The sequence below is a fragment of the Pogoniulus pusillus genome, chromosome 31 (assembly GCF_015220805.1).
Source record: "Pogoniulus pusillus isolate bPogPus1 chromosome 31, bPogPus1.pri, whole genome shotgun sequence".
In the NCBI taxonomy this organism is placed as follows: Eukaryota; Metazoa; Chordata; class Aves; order Piciformes; family Lybiidae; genus Pogoniulus; species Pogoniulus pusillus.
Window position 1 is genome coordinate 6154140 of NC_087294.1, and position 25669 is coordinate 6179808.

At 41.1% G+C, this 25669-nt stretch overlaps 1 protein-coding gene across 5 annotated transcripts in view; it reads right to left on the reverse strand.

Moving 5' to 3' along the window:
- Nucleotides 1-25669, reverse strand: part of ADGRG6 (adhesion G protein-coupled receptor G6) — a 132423-nt gene that overhangs the window by 82167 nt on the left and 24587 nt on the right. The gene's annotated exons all lie outside the window — the stretch shown is intronic.

Consider the following 25669-nt stretch of genomic DNA (forward strand, 5'->3'; position numbering starts at 1 on the left):
GCAAAAGAATATTTTATGTAAGAAATCTTATACAAAAGCAATATAAATTATGCTGCTAAATATTCATTTGTGAATGCTATACAAATCTGCTACAAACACTGACCTGAGACAGGCAAAGTGTAAGAAACACTTTTGAGTTCAAAAGGGCAATTATTAAACTGCAACTTAGAATCACAGAATTACAAAATGGTTTGGGTTGGAAGGGACCTCTAAAGGTCATCTAGTCCAACCCCATCCTGGCCCTGCAGTCAGCAGGGACATCCTCAACTGGATCAGGTTGCACAGAGCTCTGTCGAGCCTCACCTTGAGTATCTCCAGAGATAGGGACTCAACCACATCCCTGGGCAACCTGTTCCAGTGTTCCACCACCCTCATAGTAAAGAACTTGATCCAAACATCCAATCTAAATTTGCTCTTCTCTAATTTGAAGCCATTGTCCCTTGTCCTGTCACTGGAGGCCTTTGTACACAGTCTCTCTCCAGTTTTCTTGCAGGCCCCCTTCAGGTAGTGAAATGCTGCTATTAGGTATCTCTGGAGCATCCTCTTCTCCAGGCTGAACAACCCCAGCTCCCTCAGCCTGTCCTCAAAGCAGAGGTGCTCCAACCTCCTGATGATTTTCATGGCCCTCCTCTGGACCTGCCCCATCAGGTCCATGTCCTTCCTATCCTGAGGGCTCCAGATCTGGACACAGCACTCCAGGTGAGGTCTCAACAGAGCAGAGTAAAGTGGCAGAATCCCCTCTCTGGATCTGCCGGCAATGCTGCTTTTGATGCAACCAAGGATGTGACTGACCTTCTAAAAAGATGACTGGTATAATTTGCAGTTTTAGTTGCTGGTCTGCTGCTGACTGCTGGCTACTCCATGTGCCGTGCTGTTGTTTCCAGTGGAATGCCCTTGGAATGCAGCAGCACAAGAGATGGGTTGCAGAGCAGCAGAAGCAGCAGCTCTGCAAAGCCCTCGAATGTTAGTCATCAGCATTTCCAGCATATGATCTCCACATCACCCAGAAGGGTAGCAGTGAGCTACTGGCTTTTGAATCAACAGCAGATTACTGCATTCTTCCCATGCTGACTCAGCTCCATTGACATATTTGTGGCAGTTAGGCTCTGAGAAATTCTTATCCTATTCCTCATACTACTTTGGCTCACCTGCTGTGCTTATCCACAAGAATTTCAGGCCCAGCTAGTCCCCAAGGTTTTCTTTCTTGTTTGATTTACATTTGCTCATTTACCATATATTTACTTAGTGTGTTACATGAGATAAATACCATGTTGCTGAAATCTATAACAGTTTGCCAAAGCAGCACTGAACAAACTAGGTGGGAACTGAACACTGCCAACAGATAAAGAAATTAATCACCACATTTATGCTGAATTACTTTGCAAACATTTAATTAGGCATCAATCCTGTGTAAAGTATTACAAGTATAAAGCAAAGAAGACAATGTGAACACACATTGTGAGTTGCACAATCTAAAAGTGACTGAAAAAGTTGTCAACTACACATGAAGCAGCTACAAAGTAGGAATGAAAACAGATTGCTCCAAGGAGCCTTTACTGTTTCTCTCCACTGCTTGGGTCCTGATATTGTTAGGTCACATACAAACAGCATTTGGCCTAAGCAAATGGACTCTGACTCTGTGAAGTGGCATGGCAAAAAACAAAAGCAGTTTATACCTGCAGGGAGAATTGCAAGGTCTATTTCACAGAGTTTTAATAATTCATCATTTGGAAATCACAAATTCATGTGGCTCCAAATTGGTAAAGAACTCACTACAAGTTGGTTACATTAAAAAGCATCAGTGAGGTGTCTATTTCACAGTGTCACAGTATCACCAAGGTTGGAAGAGACCTCATAGAGCATCAAGTCCAACCATTTACCACAGAGCTCAAGGCCAGACCATGGCACCAAGTGCCACGTCCAATCCTGCCTTGAACAGCTCCAGGGACAGCGACTCCACCACCTCCCCAGGCAGCCCATTCCAGTGTCCAATGACTCTCTCAGTGAAGAACTTTCTCCTCACCTCCAGCCTAAATCTCCCCTGGCGTAGCCTGAGGCTGTGTCCTCTTGTTCTGGTGCTGGCCACCTGAGAGAAGAGAGCAACCTCCTCCTGGCTACAACCTCCCCTCAGGTAGTTGTAGACAGCAATAAGGTCACCCCTGAGCCTCCTCTTCTCCAGGCTAAACAATCCCAGCTCCCTCAGGCTCTCCTTGTAGGGCTTGTTCAAATGAGGAAAAGAAAACCATTGAAAGACTTGCAGATAGCTTTGGGAAGAACTGGAAAACTTAGTATGTGTAGTACAAAGAGGAGTCTGTTCGTTCTTAATTTCTCTGCAGATCTTTACAGTCAGAGAACTACGCTCACCTGCTCTAAAACCCCACTGGTCCATTTATTAACCAGAAAGGGAATATTTCCCGATTACTATGGGGACTATAAATCCTGCAGTTGTATAAAGAGATAATCCAGAGTGTTTTGCACAGATAGGTATCAGTTTTCAGAGAGCCACCCTAGACTGTGAGTGGGAGGAACAGGAAAAGCATGCTCAAAGTCACAAGCTACTGCAGTGTCCTAGTTGAGAGCGAGTGAGCGTCTTCGGGGCAAAGCAACTGTAAGATGGCTCTGGCTGGAGCTGCCTCCAGCTGGAAAGCTCTGTGATTCACGTTCCTGCCTTTGTTATTTTCTAGGATGAGGGCTACAGGGGTGAAGAATCTGGCAGCATGCCACACCCACTATCCTACTCATTCCTGCCAAAGAAATAAACGACACAGAGCTGTCTGGACAGTGGAAAGCTTTCCATGTGCAACCAGATGGACTTGGATTGAGCTGTTAAGTGCTGTAAATACGTACAGGAACACTGCTGTTAATGTACACTCATTCAGCCTTGGACCCCTAAAGCAAATCTTAAAGGAATTAGAAAACATTGCCAAACAAGAAAAAAATATGTCACTTGCCAGTAAAAGCCTATTTTCCAAACTGATAGAATATTACATCCAACCCAAGGCTGGAAAAGTCAAATTTGTTAATCAGAAAGAACAGAGGCATACTTAAGAGAAGCCTGCTTTATTATTTCTACTCATCACCATCAGCCAAACAGGATTCTGTCTGGAGACAGACTGAGAGAGTTGGGGGTCTTCAGTCTGGAGAGGAGGAGGCTCTGAGGAGATCTCATTGTGGCTTTGCAGTATCTGAAGGGGGCCTACAGGAAAGCTGTGAGTGACTTCTTAAGGATGTAAGGTAGCAATAGGACTAGGGGGAATGGAGCAAAACTAGAAGTGGGTAGATCCAGAGTGGATGTTAGGAAAAAGGTTCTTCGCTATGAGGGTGGTGAAGACACTAGAACAGATTGCCCAGGGAGGTGGTAAAGTGCCATCCCTGGAAGTTTTTAAGGCCAGGCTGGATGGGGCTCTGAGCAACCTGATCTAGTGTGAAGTGTCCCTGCCCATGGCAGGGGAGTTAGAACTAGATGATCCTTGAGGTCACTTCCAGCCCTGACAATTCTATGATTCTTCTATTTATTTCTCTTGAGTACATAGCATTGTTTCTAAGCCAGGTGAGAAAAATCCCCAAACCTCAATACATGTAACAAAAATACTTTCTATCCCTGCTCTCTGTCACTGTAAATACGAAAACATAAATGCTACTTACATTACTGTTGTTTTTTTTCCCTAGCTTAAATTTTTCACTAACACAGTCTCATTTTATTATATACATATTGTTTTGTCTGTTTTACAGATCTAAATAAAAAAAATTAAACCCCATCCCCTAAAGATAGGTAGGAAAATAAGTGCTCAAAACTTTACATACACGGAAGAAACAGATTTGGTGAGGAAAATAGTTTACTGTTTTGAAGTGGGTTGGCTCCATTTTGGCAGAGTAGCTATTCTGTCCATGACTGCAATTTGAAGGAGAAATATCCTGTTTTCATGCAAATGTCCACAGTAGTAAGTAAAAAGAAAAGAAAACAAACAACAAAACTATATATAAACAGAATGGTTTTGAATGGAACTTTTTGCACAGCATCTCAAGAGACAGTTCTTTTTCTATAAAAAACACCTCTTTTACTCATTAAAGATAAAAAATGCTGTGGCAACCTTAGGCTGTCAGCCAAGCTGACCAATATTTTGCAATCCCATTGGCCCAGAGTAGTTCTGAACTGTGGATACTGAATACTTGTTGCAATACACACCACAAATATTTCTACAAGCGACCTGAGATACTTTATTGAGAACAAACTTAGGTATGATATTCTTGGTCAGCAACCCCACATAGGCAGAATCTGTGTGTCAAGTATTTGTTATCACCCTAGGCCAAAGAACATTCACTCTCTAAATGTATTTTATCCAATAAACCTCTTCATCTTTTCTTCTCTTCCCCAAACCTCTTCCCTATGAGGAGAGGCTGAGGGAGCTGGGATTGGTTAGCCTGGAGAAGAGGAGGCTCAGGGGGGACCTTATTGCTGTCTACAACTACCTGAGGGGAGGTTGTAGCCAGGAGGAGGTTGCTCTCTTCTCTCAGGTGGCCAGCACCAGAACAAGAGGACACAGCCTCAGGCTGCGCCAGGGGAGATTTAGGCTGGAGGTGAGGAGAAAGTTCTTCACTGAGAGAGTCATTGGACACTGGAATGGGCTGCCCGGGGAGGTGGTGGAGTCGCCGTCCCTGGAGCTGTTCAAGGCAGGATTGGACGTGGCACTTGGTGCCATGGTCTAGCCTTGAGCTCTGTGGTAAAGGGTTGGACTTGATGATCTGTGAGGTCTCTTCCAACCTTGGTGATACGGTGATACCAAAATGAACACTCTCCCCATACGGTGAAATCGAGCACCTAATTTCAGCGTTTCCTAAATCGAAAGTTTCAGTGTGCAGTTCATTTTTCTCTATCATGAGAATAACACAGAGGATGGTTTTCATTTCATAATCACTTTTTTTCCCCTTGAAGGACTCATATTTCCTATAATAAAAGAATAAGTATTTAGTATGATACTTCAACACTATACTGAAAAGGAAAATTAATAAATGACTCTGGAGTACGTTAGAGCTTTCATCAAAGTTATCTAAGCAATTGAGAAATGTTATTTGACTTCAGAAGGGGAACTGAATGTAGAGGAAATGTTGTTTTTTTTCCCTCCTATCATGCCCACTTTCTAAGGATAAAGTTAGGCATGGAGATAAAGAGCAAAAAGGCAGAAGTTTCCATGCAGTTTGAGTGCAGAATTTAGAGCGCAGATTTTCCTTAGCTACTTAGTATTTGTAGCAGGTTTTGTATGTCCAAAGCACACTATCAGTGACTTAAAACTACATCTGGGAAAGCAGTTTGTCAATTTGTCTCACTGCAGAAAAAAAAATAGTATTTAACAGCCAATGGCTTTTTTTTTTCACCTTTAATAGGAACTTATCAGTAAAGGCGGGGGTAGAATCCCCCTCTCATAGTTGTCAGTATTCCTAACCATGAGACCATTCCACCTCTTCGGTGAGTCTCCTGCCTATTCCAAATATGTGTTTTTAAATTTCTATGAAGAAGAAAGTACTCTATATTTTCCTACACCATGCTGAACCGTCTGAAGACAGTTAAAGCACAACCACAAAGGTTTTGCCAGAGCAGCCTTCCTCATCTTCACCTCCCTTGCAGCCCCAAAGGTCGCCCCAAAACAGATGGGAGAGAATTTGCACATCAGAGCAGTCTGCTTACAGCAGCTGGCCTGGGGATGAGCACTGGGCAGTGAAAAACTTCCCCAGCAGCAATCCACTAGAGAAGCTCTACAAGCTCATCTTCCAGGCTTCAGTTCTTGCTCAGCAAAACTGAGGTCTGGGTGGCACCTAATACATTAAGGTGGTGCCCCAGTATCTAAGTGGCATTGCCAGGCACAGCTCATTTCCAAAAATTTCAGGGAAGTGGTGGAGTCACCTGGGGTGTTCAAGAAAAGTCTGGATGAGGCACTTGGTGCCATGGTCTAGTTGACTGGCTAGGGCTGGGTGCTAGGTTGGACTGGATGATCTTGGAGGTCTCTTCCAACCTGGTTGATTCTATAATGAAGGACAACTAAGGGGGTAGGGGGAACAGTGTGAGGACCATTGAGATCTGCACCATAAACACACAAACCTCATATCCCATAGGACAAAATTAACTGCCCATCTTGTGCCATCTACTGATTTTGTCTCTTCAGAGGCCCAGCACAGAATTGCACCACTTGAACCGTTGAAGACAGCTGCATGCAATTAGAGATGTGCTTGGAAGGTAATTTTCACAAGCCATTTGTGGGCAGCTGAGGCCATGGTGAGACTTGAAGCTGTACCACTGAACTGCAGATTTGGGAAGGAAAGATTCTGTATATATTGTCCTGTATGTTCATACTTCTGGTTTTGATTTCTTTTTACCTAACTAACACATTCCAGCCTCCCAAATCTGTTCTGATATTTAGATTTTCCTCTAGCTCCCCTCACTTCCCTACTTCTCCCCATTGTCATCATTTTCCCCTAGAACTCCATCTCTTCTGCTTATTTCTCAAGCATGACTTTTGACTTCTACCTCTCCACCCACATGGATTTTTGTGCTTACCAGGAGAAATGTTGGGCAATAAAATTTTGTTTGGGCAAGATTTTTCTTAGAAGACCTAAAGCAATCCATCTTGGAATGCTGCCTATTTCAGCTGTAAAGACTTAAAACTTGTGGAAGTTAGCATCAAAATAAAACAGGGTCCCTGAAGAAAAGTGCACTTGCAGTATGTGCATTACGCAGTGTGGCTGTTTGGGTGCTGCCTGCCCTCCCACACTTAAGAAAAATCACCCAGACTAAACTCAGCCAATCTGGAAATTGAACAAAGCTTTCTATTTTACAGCTTAGCACAATATACAAGCAGATAGTTACAATATACACAGCTACAGGCAGAAATACACAAGTCTAAAAGGTAATACAGAAACACAACAGCCCTCCCAGAAACCAGAGTCCCCAGAAGGGGCTCCCAACTGCCCTTTCACCTTCTTCTCACCCCTCTACCTTACCCCAGACTTTGCCTTATGTTTAAGGTGAGTTTGGAGGGTGGGCCAGGGGTGTCAGGAAGCGGAAGGATTAGTCAGACAGAAAGTTCGGTTAGAGAGAGAAGTGCAGCCCAAAAGCCAGAGAGCAAACTCCTGGTTATCTATGTGTTCTTGTTCTTATGCATTTCAGCAAGCCTATGAGTGAAGTAATCATCACCACTGTTTCATTTTCACATAGTCTAATTCTTCTCATCAAAACATCCCAGCTAGGCTCAAACTAGCACACGCAGCTTGTTTTCACACTAAGCTACACCTTGCACTGGATTTTTCTTTCCTTTTTCAGCTGCAGCATGCAGCAGGCCTTCTGTACAGTGTTTTCCACATCACAGAAGTGTAAAAGATGACATATGCATGGGGCTGTGGCACCAGCCACCCGTGGTAGCCAGTGCAGGTTCAACCACTATTAGTGGTGTTCTTAAAAATGGATTTAAAAGCTCCTTCATAAAAGTAAGACAGAATGCTACTGTATTTCATTTTGGCAGGAAAATTAACTCTACCCTTCCCAGCACAGGACATGACTTTCATGTGAAAGTATCTAGAAATAAATCTACATGGCTCTGAGACTGTATTTTCAGAAAACCAAACAAAGCAGTTCGTTTCACCTCCAGTCTTACTCAAGCAAACAATTAAAATCTCCTCTGCCTGACCGAACTAGGCCAGTCCTAAACCACAGAAAATCTTCACTACAGCACCTAGCACTTTAGACACCAAAAAGCAGTGCAGAATTAATTATAATTTGCTTTCATCTGAGAACCCTTAAGCATTTTAAATACATTTGTAAAAAGGCAGCACTTCGAAGGATGGTCATTTTGAACTATGAGAGAAGCACAGGGAGATGATGCAAGTGTCTGGCAAAGCCCAAAATAGAGGTGAAACCTTATAATAGTTTACTGTGACAGGATAAAAAAAACCCCAAAAACCACTGAAAACCAATTTTGATGAACATTAGGCAGAAAATTCTTGTTTTATAATAAGGAATTAATTGTTAGGAGGGAAGTTGGGGGGAGGGGGGAATGTTTCTATTTCAATGATGGCACAATAAAGACATGACCAAACATCAGGTTAAATGTATTTATGACTCTAAATAGATGGGTGAATGAGGTCAGCAATGGACACACCTGCAGACAAGCAAGAGGAAGGGCCAAACCACCAAGATGTGGGTGGGCTGGAATGGCTACAGAACAAACAAACCCATGTTACTCCAATGAGACACAAACACTAAACTCAGAACAACCATCACATGGCAAAGGCTTCAACAGCCACTTCACTTTACAAAAGTCGATTTGGAAGCAAAGGGGACATGTAGATCTACATCAATACCTGCAGGCAAAATCTGAATATATTAACTGCAAATAAGTGTCATGTTATTCAGTATAGACCAAACATAATGATCTGCTTACTCACTTGTAAGGGTTCTAAGACAAGACCTACACATTATTTTATGCAAAACATAAGCACAGTACTCTTCTGGAGCCTCTGCACGCCAAACTACATTGCCTGTTCTCTGTTCCACCCACAATTTCAATGAGATCTGTCTGAGAAAGTGTAAATGAGGAAGTATGGCAGGTTTATTTTTTGCTTCTTTACTTACTTTCATAACTGTAGAAGCTGTTTGATCTCACCAAAAGATCCTTATTTCACCACAGTATGCTGGCTCTGATAAAAATTACTCTACACAACACATAATTTAATGGTAGTGTGGACTATAATCCTCAAATTAAACAGACAATCATAACTGTAACAATTTAAATACCTGAATTAAAAAGAGAAAAGGGACAAAAATAAAGGATGAAGACAACAAAAAAGGATTATTTCTGCAATAACTGGAAGTCAGACTCTCATCCTGATGCATGTAAGTGTTTGTGCACGTATGACATTACAGGTCTACTGGCTGGAATTATGATTTACTTGTGTACAGATGTAAATACCCCTTGATCTGTAATGACAATATGGAACCATTTCTACTTCAGCATTTCTACAGTGTGCACAGCCATAAAGTCATAATATTCTTTACTGAACTAAAATCTCACAGATGTGAATTGGATTTAAGCATGGACTTAAAATTCAGCAACTGTTTAAAGTCTTTTCCTGCACAATGATGCCTTTTAGCCCTGTATTTGAAGCTTTACAGACCCAGCTTCATCCTTGCAGCCCCCTCAAGGCAGAACAGAAGGGCATGACTCCGCAACTGCTGCCATATATGAACCACAGGGGAGGCACTACATGGACCCAAGCAGATATTAAGGGTACTTTATCCTCTCTAGTTCTGATCATTTCTTTTCCTTTGAGGGAAAGGAGTAATAACTGGACCAACATATACAGGACCAACCCATTCAGGAAGAGAGATCCACTCTAACACACAGACTGCATATGAAAAATCAGTTACTGGGTGATTAACATGAACCATTTTACACCTGGCTTAACGTCCACACAGAAATCCATACCCTTCATTCTTTTCCCTGCCAACCAACTGGGCACAATGGAGATTTGCAAGCTGCTGACTGAATTGGAGAGGAGAAAGAGGTTGATCTTTTATATCATACTATCACAGAAATAGTTCTTTCCAGCCTTTGAATTTTCTTCCCAAGTTACTCTCTACCTAAAGACCAAGAAAAGCAAGGTTTAATTCTGAATCAGTCATGAATGTGCTGCGAGTGTTCCAAACCCACGGAATGCTAGAGGTGGGAAGAGACTTCTGGGATCATGCTCAAGCAGGTTCGCCTGCATCAGGTTGCATAGGAATCTATTCTCTCTCCAGAGAGGAGATTCCATAACCTCTCTAGGCAGCCTGTTCCAGTGCTGTCACACTCAAAGTTCTTCCTTACATTCATAGAACTTTCTGTCCTAGTCTGTGTCCTCTGCCCCTTGTTCTGTCACTGGGCACCACTGGAAAGAGACTGGCCCCATGCTCTGGACATTTGCCCTGCAGATATTTGTAAGTATTGATAAGATCACCTCTCAGTCTGCTCCTCTCCAGGTTAGAAATTCCTAAGTCTCTCAGCCTTCCCTTGTTAAGAGAGATTCTCCAGTCTCATAATCATATTTGTAGCCCTCCAGTGATCCCCCTCCAGCAGTTCTGTCCCTCTTGAACTGAGGAGCCCATAACTGACTGAACACAGTACTCCAGATGGGGCCTCAGCAGGGCAGAGTAGAGGAAAACCATGTCACCATGTCAAAGGCTCTTATTCCCTGCCCTCTGGGCAGGGTTCAGACCTGTCCCATCACTCTTCCTTAGTGAGATGTTATATCATTTTCCAGCTCTGTAAAGCTGTCAGTAGCAGGCTTTAATGCTGGGACAACTTGTGTGTGGAGAAATATATTTCAGTTCACCTTTGAGAGGTTTTAAATTTCCCCAGATACTAAACTGCTGGTGACTAAAATACTTGGCAGTGCAGTGTAGGTTGTCAAAAAAAAAAGAAACTCAGCCCAGGGAGGTGGTGGAGTCGCCATCCCTGGGGCACTTCAAGGCAAGGTTGGACGTGGCACTTGGTGCCATGGTCTAGCCTTGAGCTCTGTGGTGAAGGGTTGAACTTGATGATCTGTGAGGTCTCTTCCAACCCTGATGATACTGTGATACTGTGTGTGAGTTTAACTAACTAAAGCATTCTGAAAACATTTATGTGAAAAGGTGTAGAATACATAGAACATCCAACACGACAAACATCAGCAGTTTTTATATGAAATCACCTGCATAGACTCATCAGTACTATAACCAGCATCATTTAAAAACCAGAACTTTTTAAAGCTTTTTATGAGTGAAACTTTATGCTATCCTGCTCAAAGGCAGAACACATAATCAAATGCATCTTGCACAGCATGAACATAATAAAGATGTTATTAGAAAGAATCTTTCATCTCTGTGTTATTCTTAGTTTACAGATGTTACCTTTTTGTTGATTTGTAAGAAAACACTATTTTAAGCACTATGAAAAACTAAGTTCAAATCTCACTCTGCATCTTTCCCATTGCATCATCTGCATAGTACTCCTTGTACCCAGCAAGAATTTAAAGCCTCCATATTCCTGACTGGAAATAGCACATAACCCTGGCAGAGCCTTTTATAATTCAATCAAAGACAAGATTGTGCTCTCACAAAGTAATTCAACAATTGGGTTTCGGTCACTGAAGTCAGGAGACAAAGAGAGTACTATGCCCTGGCCAGTCATATCAGCTTGCTTCGCATCTTCTTTTGCTGATGCAGTAAGTCCTGCAGCACACACTTTAAATGACTGAACCATGTGGCACTCCTAAGGATAATAAAATGGCTTAAAAAGAAGTCTCCTCAGAGTCTAATACATAGACATATATGAAAGTTTAACTCTTGTCTGTCAAGTCATTTAATATTCCTGCTTTCCGTTGCTCTGACGCTTATTGCTTATCAGATTATTAACATTTATTTTTGTCACATGGAACTAGAAATTATTTTCTCTCTTTTATAAGAGCAAGGCACTTAATAAAATTACATGTGGCAACTTGAAGTCCAAGAACAGGCAGCATTATGTTACAACGTCAGCCTGTGGAAATCTGAAAAGTACTGAAGCAGAGAATACAAAATTCAGAAAGCCAATTGACATTTTCCCAAGCATCTAGTAAGATCTTTGAATTTCTCTAGATAAACAATAATTGATGACACATAATTGTAAGGAATTGTAGACCTCATGGCTTATGTTTGGAACTAATCTCAGTCAGTCAAAAAGTGAAGTATTAATAGCTCCACCTTGATGGTGGGCATGATCCCGTGCTCTGGGTCTTGACAGCTTGTATGGCCACAGTATGAGGCTGATCCTGGGCAGTCCAGTGAGCTCTTTTTCAAACCCCTTCTTGGACATGGCTCAGCAGCCAGCACAGTTGAGGGACCAGTGGCAACATTCAACCTGAGTAATAGCTAACCTAGTTTTTAGAACCACGAGCATCTGTGACATGGTGTGAGCTGGCCTGAGGCAGGGAACAGAGCTGAGCATGTCTTATTGGTCAGCAGGAGCAGGGAGGTCATTCTGCCCCTGTACTCTGCACTGGTTAGACCACACCTTGAGTCCTGTGTTCAGTTCTGGGCCCTCCAGTTTAGGAAGGACATTGAGATGCTTGAGCGTGTCCAGAGAAGGGCGATGAGGCTGGGGAGAGACCTCGAGCACAAGCCCTACGAGGAGAGGCTGAGGGAGCTGAGATTGTTTAGCCTGGAGAAGAGGAGGCTCAGGGGTGACCTTATTGCTGTCTACAACTACCTGAAGAGTGGTTGTGGCCAGGAGGAGGTTGCTCTCTTCTCTCAGGTGGCCAGCACCAGAACAAGAGGACACAGCCTCAGGCTGCGCCAGGGGAAAGTTAGGCTTGAGGTGAGGAGAAAGTTCTTCACTGAGAGAGTCATTGGACACTGGAATGGGCTGCCCGGGGAGGTGGTGGAGTCGCCGTCCCTGGAGCTGTTCAAGGCAGGACTGGACGTGGCACTTGGTGCCATGGTCTAGCCTTGAGCTCTGTGGTAAAGGGTTGGACTCAATGATCTGTGAGGTCTCTTCCAACCCTGATGATACTGTGATTCGCCAGAACAGAGATGGCCAGCACGTGTGTGGGAAAGGGGGAAAGGCACATGAGGCAGAACACTAGGCCCTATCTTGTGTATCTTATGTAGGAGCCAATAGAGCATTTCTCACTAGCTTGGTGGTTCAAACACGTAAATCCGGGAGAAACAGGTGGCAGTACATCCTGTTTCGAGCACGACAATCAGAATTATCTTTCAGGATATACTTGAGGTCAGTAACAGTAATAATGAACCCAAAAAAAATCAGGAAGAGCCAAGCTTAATTTTGAAATCTGAGGTTAAGATTAGAAAAGCAGAAGTGTGAATAGAACATTACCGACTCAGGAAGCATTTACCATGAAGCATAGGCAGTAACTGGCTACTACTAAACCTAGCAGATTTTTCATGACAACCAAGACAGCATAAGCTGATCTGCACTTTCTCATTACATGGTCCTACACCAAGAGAAATTTTGTTATTTACTTTCTCATCATTAAATATATAAACCACATCACAATTCTTAATCACTTTCCTAAGGGACATAGATGGATTGGAACTTTACACCTATTTAGGGTGTATCATTTGCACACAGGCTGCTGAGACTTTGGAGAGAACAGTTCAGGGAACTCTTGACTTCTTCAGACTTGCATCCTAACTAGCCCCCAAAGACAGTCATCTAGCTATTGGCATTACTGGCATTTGTGAATACACAAGTTCTCTAAAACATTGTGACAGCTGTAGAAAGATCAGAGCTCTTCACCCTCTCAGAGTGGGATCTGGCACAAAACAGAGACCATCAGAAATTCAGTGTGCTTCCAAATACTCTATATGCACCACAGCCCTGTTTTACGCCAGAATTCAGTAGGTATTTCTGTTGTCATTGCCACTAAAAGCTCTGACCCCTCTTGATCACTCTAGAACAAATATCCTACCCACTGACAGCAACCAACTTTATCATAGCAGTGACTCCAGCAGGTTTTAAATGATCTGGGAAATTGAGGGAACCAGCTACAATAGAAGAAAATAGGTTCTGAGCCAGGGTGGGGGCCCTGCACTGCCTATTTCCCCTTAGTTGTTTGGTTTTGTGCCAATGAAAATGGAAGTGGAAACAAACATACTGACTGGGTAAATTTGCCCTGACCCACATGACTGGAGTTCACACTGTAGACAAAGTTATGGATTTCCCCCAGAGGGAAGGGGTAATGTGAAAATCCTGTGTTACACCCATTGTAACTTAAGAATATTTTCTTTGGCATTCCTGTGATAATCTTATAAAAATAACAGAATTGACTTGCTAGTTTTGGCCTGAGTTGGAATTTTTTTCCACAAAGTAGGAGTTTGGGACAAAGAATGCTATTGATAGTTTAGTTTAGATATGCTTGTTTTAAAAAACATGAACTAGTAAGTATACAGGTTAGTGTAATATGCACATAAGCTTAATGATGATACTGTGATAGCCGGGGGGCCACCAGGCCCCCCGGCCTTTGATCCCCTCCACCATTCACCCAGTGTGCACACACCAAGGTAGGAGACTCACCAGTGGCAACTGGAGGAGGATCCTCTGCCCAGTTGGGCAAGCTTAGGGCTACTGCCTCTTCTGGGGCTGATTATAAAGGGGAGCAAGCAGGGAGGGCAAAGTGGTCACACCTGGGGTGGGAGGAGACTGCAACAGCACCCAGGTGCTGTGGGTTTGGGGGATAAAAGCGGGAAATGTGGGGTGGGAAAAGAGCAAAGCTTATATTATTCACCGAAAGAGTGACTGGCATTGGAATGGGCTGCCCAGGGAGGTGGTGGAGCCACCACCCCTGGAGGTGTTTAGGAGGAGAGTGGATGAGGCACTTAGTGCCATGTGTTAGTTAATTAGAAGGGTTTGGTGGTAGGTTGGACTCGATGATCCTAGAGGTCTTTTCCAACCTGGTTGATTCTGTGTGTGAGTCCAACCTATCACCTAACACCTTCTAATTAACTAAACCATGGCACTAAGTGCCTCATCCAGTCTCCTTTCCAGGGATGGTGACTTCACCATCTCCCTGGGCAGCCCAATCCAATGGCCAATCACCCTTTCTGTAAAGAACTTCTTCCTAACTGTGTCCTCTTGTTCTGTCACTGATTGCCTGGGAGAAAAAGCCAATCCCCATCTGGCTCCAACCTCCTTTCAAGTAATCGCAGAAAGCAATAAGGTCTCTCCTGAGCCTCTTCTTGAGGCTGAACAATCACAGCTCCCTCATCAGAAGATGATGTTAAGGAAGGGATGAACAGGTATGGTTTCTGGAGAAGTTGCTGTATGCAAATGTCTCAAATTGAGAGCTACAGATCACACTCCATTATAATTTACAAAGAGGAGTAGTCATTAAGAATGTTGTATTTTCAGCAAGAAGTCCTGCTGACTCTCAGCTGTTTACTTGCTGCATTGTTACAAAGAGGACCACATCCTCAGGTGGAGTAAATTGTTGTGAAAGCAAGTGTAGTGCTTACCTGGGAAGCTGTTCAAAAAAGAGAGTGCAAAAAGAGCTGACAATCTTAGTAAGGTGTTATCTGTGGGAACTGCAGATCTCACAAAACTGCAGATAGTGCCTAAAACAATGTTCTATTTGGACACAAGTCATGGTACTAGTAGAAGCCATAAGACACATACAACAAATATATTTCCTCTCTATATATACTGGACACAGACTAAAGAAATTGCTAGGATTCAGTTTGTGGGTTGTGCAGTTAAAGTGGAAAATACTGCTTCTTCACTGGGTGCTTTATCCAACAAATCCAACACACACCCAACATCCAAAGCAGTCTCTATTTGACCCATGATGCATTCAACATTTTTTATTGCTTACAAAAGTCATTGCAGAGTTTTCTTTTCCAGCTGCAATGTTGCAATATCTTTCCAGGATGCTACTATCAGTATTCTAAATAAGCCTACTTCTTAGATCTTATGAAGACCTCTGGAAAACACAAGGTAAGTGGTTACTGTACTGCTAGTCAGTGATGTTCTTCAAGCTTTATATGCTTAGAAGCCAAATTTGGGATCTGGAAGGCTTTTTTAGACTTTTTTTTGGCTATCCCAGAAAATCAGCTATTAATGATGTAGATCTCTTGTAGTAGAGGCTGCAACTTTGGTTTCCTGGTGTTTAACAAGATAGAGAAATCACGCACAATTACTTTACACTGGAATTCACTATTACATCAAAACACCAAAGCCCTTTAGACATACTAGAAAACACTGACTCAAACCTGATTTTATACAGCCTACAATTTATATAAGCCTATTTATTATAGCCTACATTTTTTTTTACAAGTTTTTTACTACCTGTAATTTCTACTAGTTTTCAACTACCTATTTCAACATTTTTTGTGCTTCTTATTTCAGTACTTTATTATTTTCTGGGCCCCTTAAGTAAGATATTAAAAACCAGATCTGTCTCAAGAAGGAGCAACCTGAGACAAAATGTTTGTGACTTTTTTTTACCATCACAAAATAATGAAGTTTTTCTGTTGTACGCAGAAGTATCACCTCCTATCTCATCTTAGAAAATTAGTCGTGCCTTTACCTCTGAAAAACAGAAACATACTCAGTGCTGACACTTACTATTCAATCAGTTCTGCCTAGAGCAAACTGAAAAGATGCTCTAATGATAGCAGGTATTGTAAACTATTTTTAATGGAGGGATCAGAAGACTGAAATGGTGTTAGAGCCTCTTCACTAACTGAAGATTTAACCTCTCATACTTCATTTATGGACTTGCTGTAAACTGCAAAGCTACCCAAGTGAAAATGAGATAAGAAATCGCTTCTCTGGAGTTTGCATTGCTAAGAACAGAATACCGCTATGTATAATACAGCAAACCAGTATCTTTGGCAGGGGAGAAGTGTGTATATTTTTGGCATTTAGTGTTACTCTGACATCTCTAAGCCTGCATTTTTGCTCTATATTGTCACAGAAACAGATCATTATAATTTAAGTGATACAGCACCTAGAATTACTTTCTTATCGTGGCTGCTTTCATTAGATGTAAAGGTAGAAGGGATACCCAGTTCAAAACAGTAATTCCTCCACTGCTGTATTACTTATTTGTACCCATGGTTTGTTGGTGCATTTCTCCTTTACATAACAGCAGGAAAGAAAACATTATGAGCATAGACAGTAAAGTCTTGTACTGAACAGTCAGGAGTCTCTGTATTGCTTCCATTAAGCTTACAATGACTGATCTTTGTACGACTACACCTGAACCTTTTCTTTTTGCCAGTCTGGGCTATGTGATTTATTTTTCTAACCTCCAGCCAGTTCTCCAGCTCTTTAGCCACTGAATTCCCACTGCAATCAATCAAGAAGTCTCCCTACACATTCCAGTGGTTTTTTTCCAACTCTATTAGCTTTTTCTACCAGTTCCCCAGAGAAAAATATTCCATGGATCAATGGATTTCAAAGTCAGGAATTTGACTCTGATCAAAGTACATGTATTTAACTCCTTGAGGATGGACAGTATATGCCCCACTCCTCTTTTCTGCATTTCTTCTTTACCAAATGCAAGAAAACAAATTCACAAGGATCAAATCATAAATAAATAACAGATCTGTGTCTTATTTGAAAACTTTGTCTACTTAGTGCAAAACCCCAAAATATTCTCCCTTTAACAAGGAAACTACAATACATTTGATTGAGTTTGTCTTGAAAACCTCTCTGGTTTGTCTTGCTTTTTAGTATTTGTTTATTCTACTTCTTAATGAACAGATTTTCAAATGCTGACAAGATGTATTTTAATGTGTCTCCTACAAACCTAACCTGCTCTCTTTGTTTAACACATGTATGGCATTTAATTACACAGTACTGGACAGTTTCAAGCTCTGATACCAGGAGAAATAAATTCTTCACCAAAAGAGGAATTCTGAAAATAGAGTTACAACTTCTTGCTTCCCCAAATCAAAATTGTCAAATTACTCAGGTTATTTTAAGAGCATGACATGGGTTAGGAACTTCCCCCCACCCCTCCTCAACTGAAATTAACCAGACTAGCTCAGATGGCTTGGAAGTAAGATGAAGCTGTATTTACAGCATGGCAACATTTACAAGTCTATATATACAATATATTTACAAGTATTTACAATTATACACAAATCAGAAATAGTACAGAAGTCCTAACTCCCTCCCAGACAATGAAAACTGCCCAGAAGGGCTCAAAGCTACCCCCCCTTTATCCCTCTCTATCTCAGATAGCAATTAAAACCAAACCCAAGCAAAGCTTGTGTTAGTTGTTAGCGAAAATTAGAGGGGCGATATTAGATGGGATCAAAGGAGAAACAAAAAGGACAGCGTCCCAGGACAAAGTGAGGAAAAACTGTTTCTATTTTGGCTTTTTATCCCTCTCAGCAAACCAATGAACGATCTAGACCTCACCATTATTTTCTTTTCACAACCAATGATCTCATTTCTCTCATTAAAATATTCCAATTAGCCTCAAACCAGCACAGAGCAAGAACCATTTCTTTGTCTTAACAGAACTTGCTTTAAGTGAGGAAACATTTTATTTTATGCAGTGTTTCTGCAAGCATCAGCATTATTTGGAAACAACATCTAAAACACTTGCAACTTAATGGAAACTGCAGTCTTACAATTGACTTGGTCTGCAATTTCTGAAACCAAACCAAACCAATCAACCAAAGGAAATCTCTTTCAAGAATCTGTTATTTACATACAAAGCAGACAGGAAAAAGGTATTTCATTAGCTCTGGAGACACAGCTTAAGGAGGTTTTAAAAGATTAGGAAGTATAGTGACAGGTGCACAGTGTTCCTTGAAATGAGGCAGGAAGTGAGTATGAGACAGAATTTTATGGCATCATCCATCAATAAAACTGAATGGACGAATTGTTCTCTCTTAATAATGGTGATACACTAATATTTACAAGCAAGTATTGTACCTTTACTTGACCTCTAACACATTGTACTGCATTATTTGCCTTAACTACTCAATTAATGACAGCCAAACCCTGGGTTCCTCCCATATTCCCTTTGTCTGAGGCTATTTTTTAAAGTATTTTCCTGAAATATTTAACTTTTCAGTTGTTTCGTATTCAATGAAGCTTTGAAGTTCAAGCAAGCCAACATGTCATCATCTCAGACCTTACCTTTGTCATCTTGTCATTTTTTAGCCAATGTTTCTGTGAAAACCCACACTCAGTCATCACTCATGATGTTCTCAAGAACAACATTTCCAAAATGATTTGCCATTACATTTCAGCTGTTCTCAAGAAAAGCATCTTTCAAATCCACTGTGAAAAAGATATCTTCTTGTTTAAAGTCCATTTATCAATGCTCTCTGGTTTTGCACCTGAGATATGAACTAACAATATGAAAGAAACCATTTAAAATCTGCCATCAGTATTGAATCACATAATTGTTTTGGTTGGAAAAGACCTCTCAGATCATTGAGTCTAACCATTAACCTAACACCATGGCCATTTAAACCATGTCCTCAAGTTCCATGTCTACAGGTTTTTTTAACACCTGCAGCTACAGTGACTCCACCACCTGGACTCCACCACCTGCCTGGGAAGTCTACTCCAATGCCTGACCGCTGAATATCTAGTCAGAACATCTGGACTCCGAGAATCAAACCACAGTTTGACTTCAAGATTACTATTGCTGACATTTTCAAAGTCTCAAAGATTGAATAATTCAAGATACTGAGTCAGGGGCCTCCCAGTGACAGAGCCTGACTGACATCTACAATAAAACAGGCCTAATAAAAAGAGCAAATACGGAAGAGACGCTAATCAAACTCTAATATTCAATACCTGACATTGAAGTTCCAAGAATGCTTACAATTCTCCCTGTTTTCACATTACTTACCTTATGTTACAGATTTTAACCACAATTACACTGATTCTGCAAATACTCAGTATCTTCAATTTGTGATTTTTGATCTAGTGTTTGCCATCAGGCAATAGTGTAAGCCTGAAGGCTTAAACACACCAGCATGAACAGGATAAGCATATCTCTCCAAAAGAGGGTGAAGATTTTGTCTCCTGAATGAAGATTTACTTTACAGTAACAGTCAACAAAATAGCTAGCAGCAAACTAGAAAACTAAAAAAGTCAGTATCCATTTATTCGTTACTACAGGGCTGTGATTACGCTGAGTTAACTGCAAAGTCTGGATGGAGAACTTGAGAGACATATCTGTGTTATGGTACAGAATGATTAACAGAAAAGCAACTTGCCATGTGTGACAATTAATAAAACTCAGCAAAATATAAAGCATGTACCAACTGCTACAGCACATGCCATTATGGTAACAGCGTGACCCTTTACAATGCACTGAGTAGCAAGGTATTTAAACTTACTTCATATAACAAATAGAATAAAATAATGTTCTTTGGATTCTCTTCACCTAACTCCACATATGCTATGTAAATTATTAATCTGCAAGCTGTAAACTTAGATTCATAAATGAACCCATCAATGACTTAGATCAGCTCATTCAGGACTTACTTCAGTGATTTCTCTACATGGAAAATTCATTTCAGGGGCTATGGAAACCTATCAGTAAAGTGTTCAAAAGCAGTCTGAGGAGAAGATTGGAAAGAGTTTCTGTGAATTCTATTAACTCTTGGCACTCAGATGTTCTTGTTATTTTATTGGAAGTGCAGATAAACACTTTAAAACAGGAGTGCAGGGTAATAGATTTGAAGAAGATATGTTTAAACATATGAAATACTTATTAAAACCCTAATTCTCTTTATTTCAGTTTAAGATGATAGGCTTACTAGAAGCTCTTCTGCTTTCATGACCTTAAGCCAGATCTAGTCTTGAGCTTCAACCAAAATTCTTAACTCAAAAGAAACGTACTCACTGTTTGCAGTGATATTTGTATCAAACCTTATAGACTTAAACATGTGTGGTCAGCAGGGGCAGGGAGGTCATTCTGCCCCTGTACTCTGAACTGGTTAGACCACACCTTGAGTCCTGTGTTCAGTTCTGGGCCCCCCAGTTTAGGAAGGACATCGAGATGCTTGAGCGTGTCCAGAGAAGGGCGACGAGGCTGGGGAGAGGCCTTGAGCACAGCCCTACGAGGAGAGGCTGAGGGAGCTGGGATTGGTTAGCCTGGAGAAGAGGAGGCTCAGGGGTGATCTTATTGCTGTCTACAACTACCTGAAGGGAGGTTGTGGCCAGGAGGAGGTTGCTCTCTTCTCTCAGGTGGCCATCACCAGAACGAGAGGACACAGCCTCAGGCTGTGCCAGGGGAGATTTAGGCTGGAGGTGAGGAGAAAGTCCTTCACTGAGAGAGTCATTGGACACTGGAATGGGCTGCCCGGGGAGGTGGTGGAGTCGCCGTCCCTGGAGCTGTTGAAGGCAGGATTGGACGTGGCACTTGGTGCCATGGTCTAGCCTTGAGCTCTGTGGTAAAGGGTTGGACTTGATGATCTGTGAGGTCTCTTCCAACCCTGATGATACTGTGATACAAAGAGATTGTCAAGTTGAATCCCCCTGCCAGAGCAGGACCGTACAATCTAGCTCAGGTCACAGAGGAACACATCCAGATGGGGCTTGAAAGTCTCCAGAGAAGGAGACTCCACAACCTCTCAGGGCAGCCTCTTCCAGTGCTCCATCACCCTGACTGTAATGAAGGATCTTATCGTGTTGAGGCGGAACCTCAGGTGTTCTGGCTTGTACATGCTGTTCCTTGCCCTGTCACTGGGCACAATCAAAAAGAGACTCCTACCTTCATCTTCACACCTGCCCCTCGGATATTTATAGATGCTGATAATAGTTTCATAACAGGTGTTCCAAAATTAGTCCACCGCCAAGGCTATGGCAGAAATAAGCTGCACACGCTGTCAGAACACTGAGAAACAAGAGTTCAAACCCATCATTAAGAAGCACAGAGTAAAGAGAACAGTCTGTGTAAACAGGAAATAAAGGAAGTCTTGCATTTCACCCTGACCACAGTGCTTAATTGCCATGGATAACAGAATTAAACAACTCCTTTCACACTACCTATATGCATAACAAGTGGACATTATATTCTGCACGTTGTCATGTTGACTTAAATCCATGTTGCTACTGTCTTGTGACACCACAATTTCCCCAACATGTCAATAACTAAGCCAGGAGCTGGGATAGACTCCCATGGCAGAACTGCAGAATTTTCAGGCAGGTATTTGAAATTTATTGTGATTTTTGGCAGATACACTATGCAAAAACTATTTCTTTGGTCAAGAGTTCAGTCAATAAAACCTGGTGACCTTATGTTCTCTTCTAGATTGTTCTATCGAGGACTCTCAGTAGCTCAACTAAGACACAATCAATATAAAGAGCTCCTTAGTTACAGAAGTATTCCTTCCTATTTCCAGTTTCTCCAGATGACCCCATTGCCAAGGTCTGCAAAACAGCAGCTGCCCAAGAGTTAAAGAATGACTGAACCTACTTTCTCCAAATAGATAGGCTACTACAGATCTCCTAGCTCTGATGAAATCAAGCTTCTTAAATCAATTTTAGTAATTGTATGGCTGGCAATAGCACCAATCATTGCCAGTTTTTCAGTGAAAGTTACTGAGCTGTATGTGCAAACCAACAGGGAAATCTTCACCAGGGGTCAGAATAGCTTCAGTACTGCCCTTCCACAAGATGTGTGGAGAAGTTGAGAGATCTTTTAATACCTGCAGATATTAAACTTAACATGAACCTAATACCTGTTCATCTGATCTAGACATGTTAATCTGGCACAGCTGGAAGATTAAAAACCTGATAACTAACAATGGAATCTCCTGACAATAAGTAACTTAGGAATAACTTAACAGTAAGAATTTTTTGTTATTTCATTTTTGTAATCTATTATTTTTTTGTTATTGTTTGTTTTTAAAAGGAGAGAAAAAAAATATTTCCTTCAAATAAGTATCTTGTAAAATAATATCAAACATATAAAACCATTTCATTGTTATCAACTTTAAATTTTTTAGGAAGTCTTTTAAAAATACTGAAGTCAATTTAAAACTATGACTCAAAACTCTGCTTTGAGTTGTCAAAGATTTTTTTTTACTCCATCATGAAAACATCTCAGCTAGAATTTTTATCCTATCACTTTTCTTCAAAACTGGCATACTTTTCAGTTTCAATAAAACCAGTATATCTGAAGGGGGGGAAAAAAAACCAACCCACACTTTGATTTAATAACAGCTTTACTCTTTATCAAAACAGCTTTTCAGATATTTTCTTTCCTCTTAGTAGTTTTTTTAGGTGTTACTGTGCAGTATGCTGTTGTGACTGCTGGAGACCCACCTGTAGTCTGAAAAGCCTTCAGGTGTGCTAGATAGCTCTCCTATGGCTTTTGTGAATACAGGGATTTCTCCATTCCAGGCAGTTCCCAACTCTTCCCTATTCAGTCTCAAGACTACTCAACTAGAATAGCAAAACCAGGCTCTGGCAGTATACAGTGTTAACAGCAATTAGAGCATATGATAATTGAGTCATTATGATCAGGCTGCAACAACTACAAAAAAGGAAAACTCTTAGCTTAGATGGTAACTGCGTATTTTCTTTAGTTTGGTCTGAATCAGTTATGAAAGTGGCAGAGCACTGCTTAATGGTCTGCCTAGGACACAGTTGGACGAAATGCCTTCCAGCTGAGGAACATCTACAACACTGAACAGTCCCATTCAGGTACCCACTCACCTTTATGCAATGTCATAGAAACAATGATCTAAACAATCACAAGACTGTGACCACACTCCCCAGTGCTGAAGTGCAGACAAACACTTTTTGGCTCATCTGGTAAATCTGCTCCAGCCTGAACTTAACTAAAATGAACTTCCAACAGCAATTTTAAGCAATTAGTAGCTATGGAAGAGGCAAAGGGTTGTCATCAGGCATCAGGCCACTACTGGCTTCATCATCAAACATTTGCCAGAAGTGTCTCCTTTCATTTATGACTAGACAGACAATTGCACTTTTCAAACTTCTTGGCTGCTCACAAGAGCCACCACTGAGGGTGACTCTAGCAATAAAACAATTGCAAAAGGATTACAGAGACAACAAAATGAATACTGTAACCTAAACCAACTGTCCAAATAGGATAAATCAATAAAAATAAACATAAGCCACATGTTCACATCCCTTCTTTAATGGCAGCAAGGCCACTCTGGGCTAAATACATCAGTACTACAACTGCTCTATTGCTAAAGTAGACTTCTGCACAAAGTAACTCCCTAGTCTGCCTGAAGCTAGGCGTGCTTCCAGCACTGTCTCCCTGTGACTAACTGAAAGCCCAGCTTCATCTCAAAAGACAAAGCAGAAGCTGTAATAGGAAACCACCTCATTCTGTTTGAAATCCATGACTCTCAGCACAGACGCAATGCAACTTCATGGCAAGTGACAAGGGACAATAAGGAAACAGTAGTTTCAGTGTAGAAATGTCTTAACCTTAGGAAGTAAAAGTGACAGTAAATATTGTAGAGGACCAAGATATTATGGAAAATAGGTATATTATTAGAAACATAATACAATAATCAGAAGAACATGATTTTGCTCCCTTCTGGCACTTAAAGTGGTAAAATATAATTTTAGAGTAGAAACATGGAAAAAAATTCTACAGAAGATACTAGGCAGACAAACAGCTGTGACTTCTTGCCCATGAAACTACTCTTGCACACCACTAATGGCATTAACTTACAAAGAATTGAAGTACATTCTAGTTAGGAATCATGCTTGCTATCATTAGATAGAGCTCTAATTTTGTACAATGGAATATATGAAAAGCTACTGTTCTAGTTGTAATGCTGCTAGCCAGAAGAATTTAAAAGCCCAATTGTTTAAACAATTAAATGATTTGGTTATTATTGTTCACATTATTTTATTTTATCTTCTACTTCCATCTGCTTTAAGCCAATTTTCTTACTCCCTGCAAATAAAAATCTTGTAATTTCATTTACAAGTCACAAGCCTTCCTGTTCTGAGAAAACAATTGCTCTCCAGGAAGTAATAGTATCAGAAGTTTCTTGGCATTGGAGTCTACTGAAAAAAAGGAAAAACTAGTACAAGTGTTATCTTCAATTGACTTCTGCATGGTCTTTCAAATAAAGGTTTTAAAATGTATTGAACTGGCCATCAGTAAGAAATAATCTATTCTGTGTCACCTCAGTATGAGGATATTTAGAAGTCCTCTGTTCTTTTAAGGAGAGGTGAGGTTCTTACTGTCACAATTACCAGACCTGCACTGTGGAGAGTAATAGGTTTGTCTCTACACCTACAACCTCATCCATTCCATGATTCTATTTGTGAGACAGATCATATAGCATACATGGTGAATTACAGGCTGACTCTGTTCCTTCTGCATTTTAGTTTATTCTTGTCTCTTTGGCATTTCAGAAGAAAGCAGAAGTTCAAGCTTTCTTATTTGCCTGATGGTTCTCGTCTCTTCTTCACAGTCTAAGGACATTTGATTCCTTCCTCAAGATGGTCAAACTGTGGTCTAGCTATTCCCTGCAACTGAAAAGGTTCTTCAGCTAACATTCACAGTTGTGAGCTGCAAGAGTGGCTCTAGGGTGAAATTATAATAAGGGACTACCACTCAAGTGAGCTGTTCAAACCTTTCATTAAATTGTAATAAACTACTAGAAGCCCTGCTTAGTCCTTCCCTCTGCTTGTCAGCATGACCAAATGCTTTCTATTATCTTCAGGATCATTTCTGCAAGATGCAGTCTAAGTCTAGAGCACTGGAACAAGAGTGCAATTATAAATCATACATCCTGAAGATGTGCCAATAACATTAACATAAAGGCTGCCAGAAGCTGGCAGTCACATAAAATTAGTTTATTCCAATTTTATTTTTCTCACTGAGTAGACCTCAGCTACCAGAATGGATCTGTGGTATAAGAAATGCTAGAATTAGTGGACACCTGGATAAATAAAATCTATTTGGAAAAGTCAACATGACTTCTGTGAAACAATATTTTATGTTATAAACCTCTTGGAGTTCTCTGCACAGTAGAGTCACACTATGTGGGTAAATGTGACCCAGCTGACACAGTTCACTTGAATATTCAGAAACTATCTGGCAAAGACTTTTCACCAAAAGAAGCTAAGCAGCCATTACAGAGTAAGGAAAGTTGTGGCACAGACAAATAACTGGTTAAGAGGTT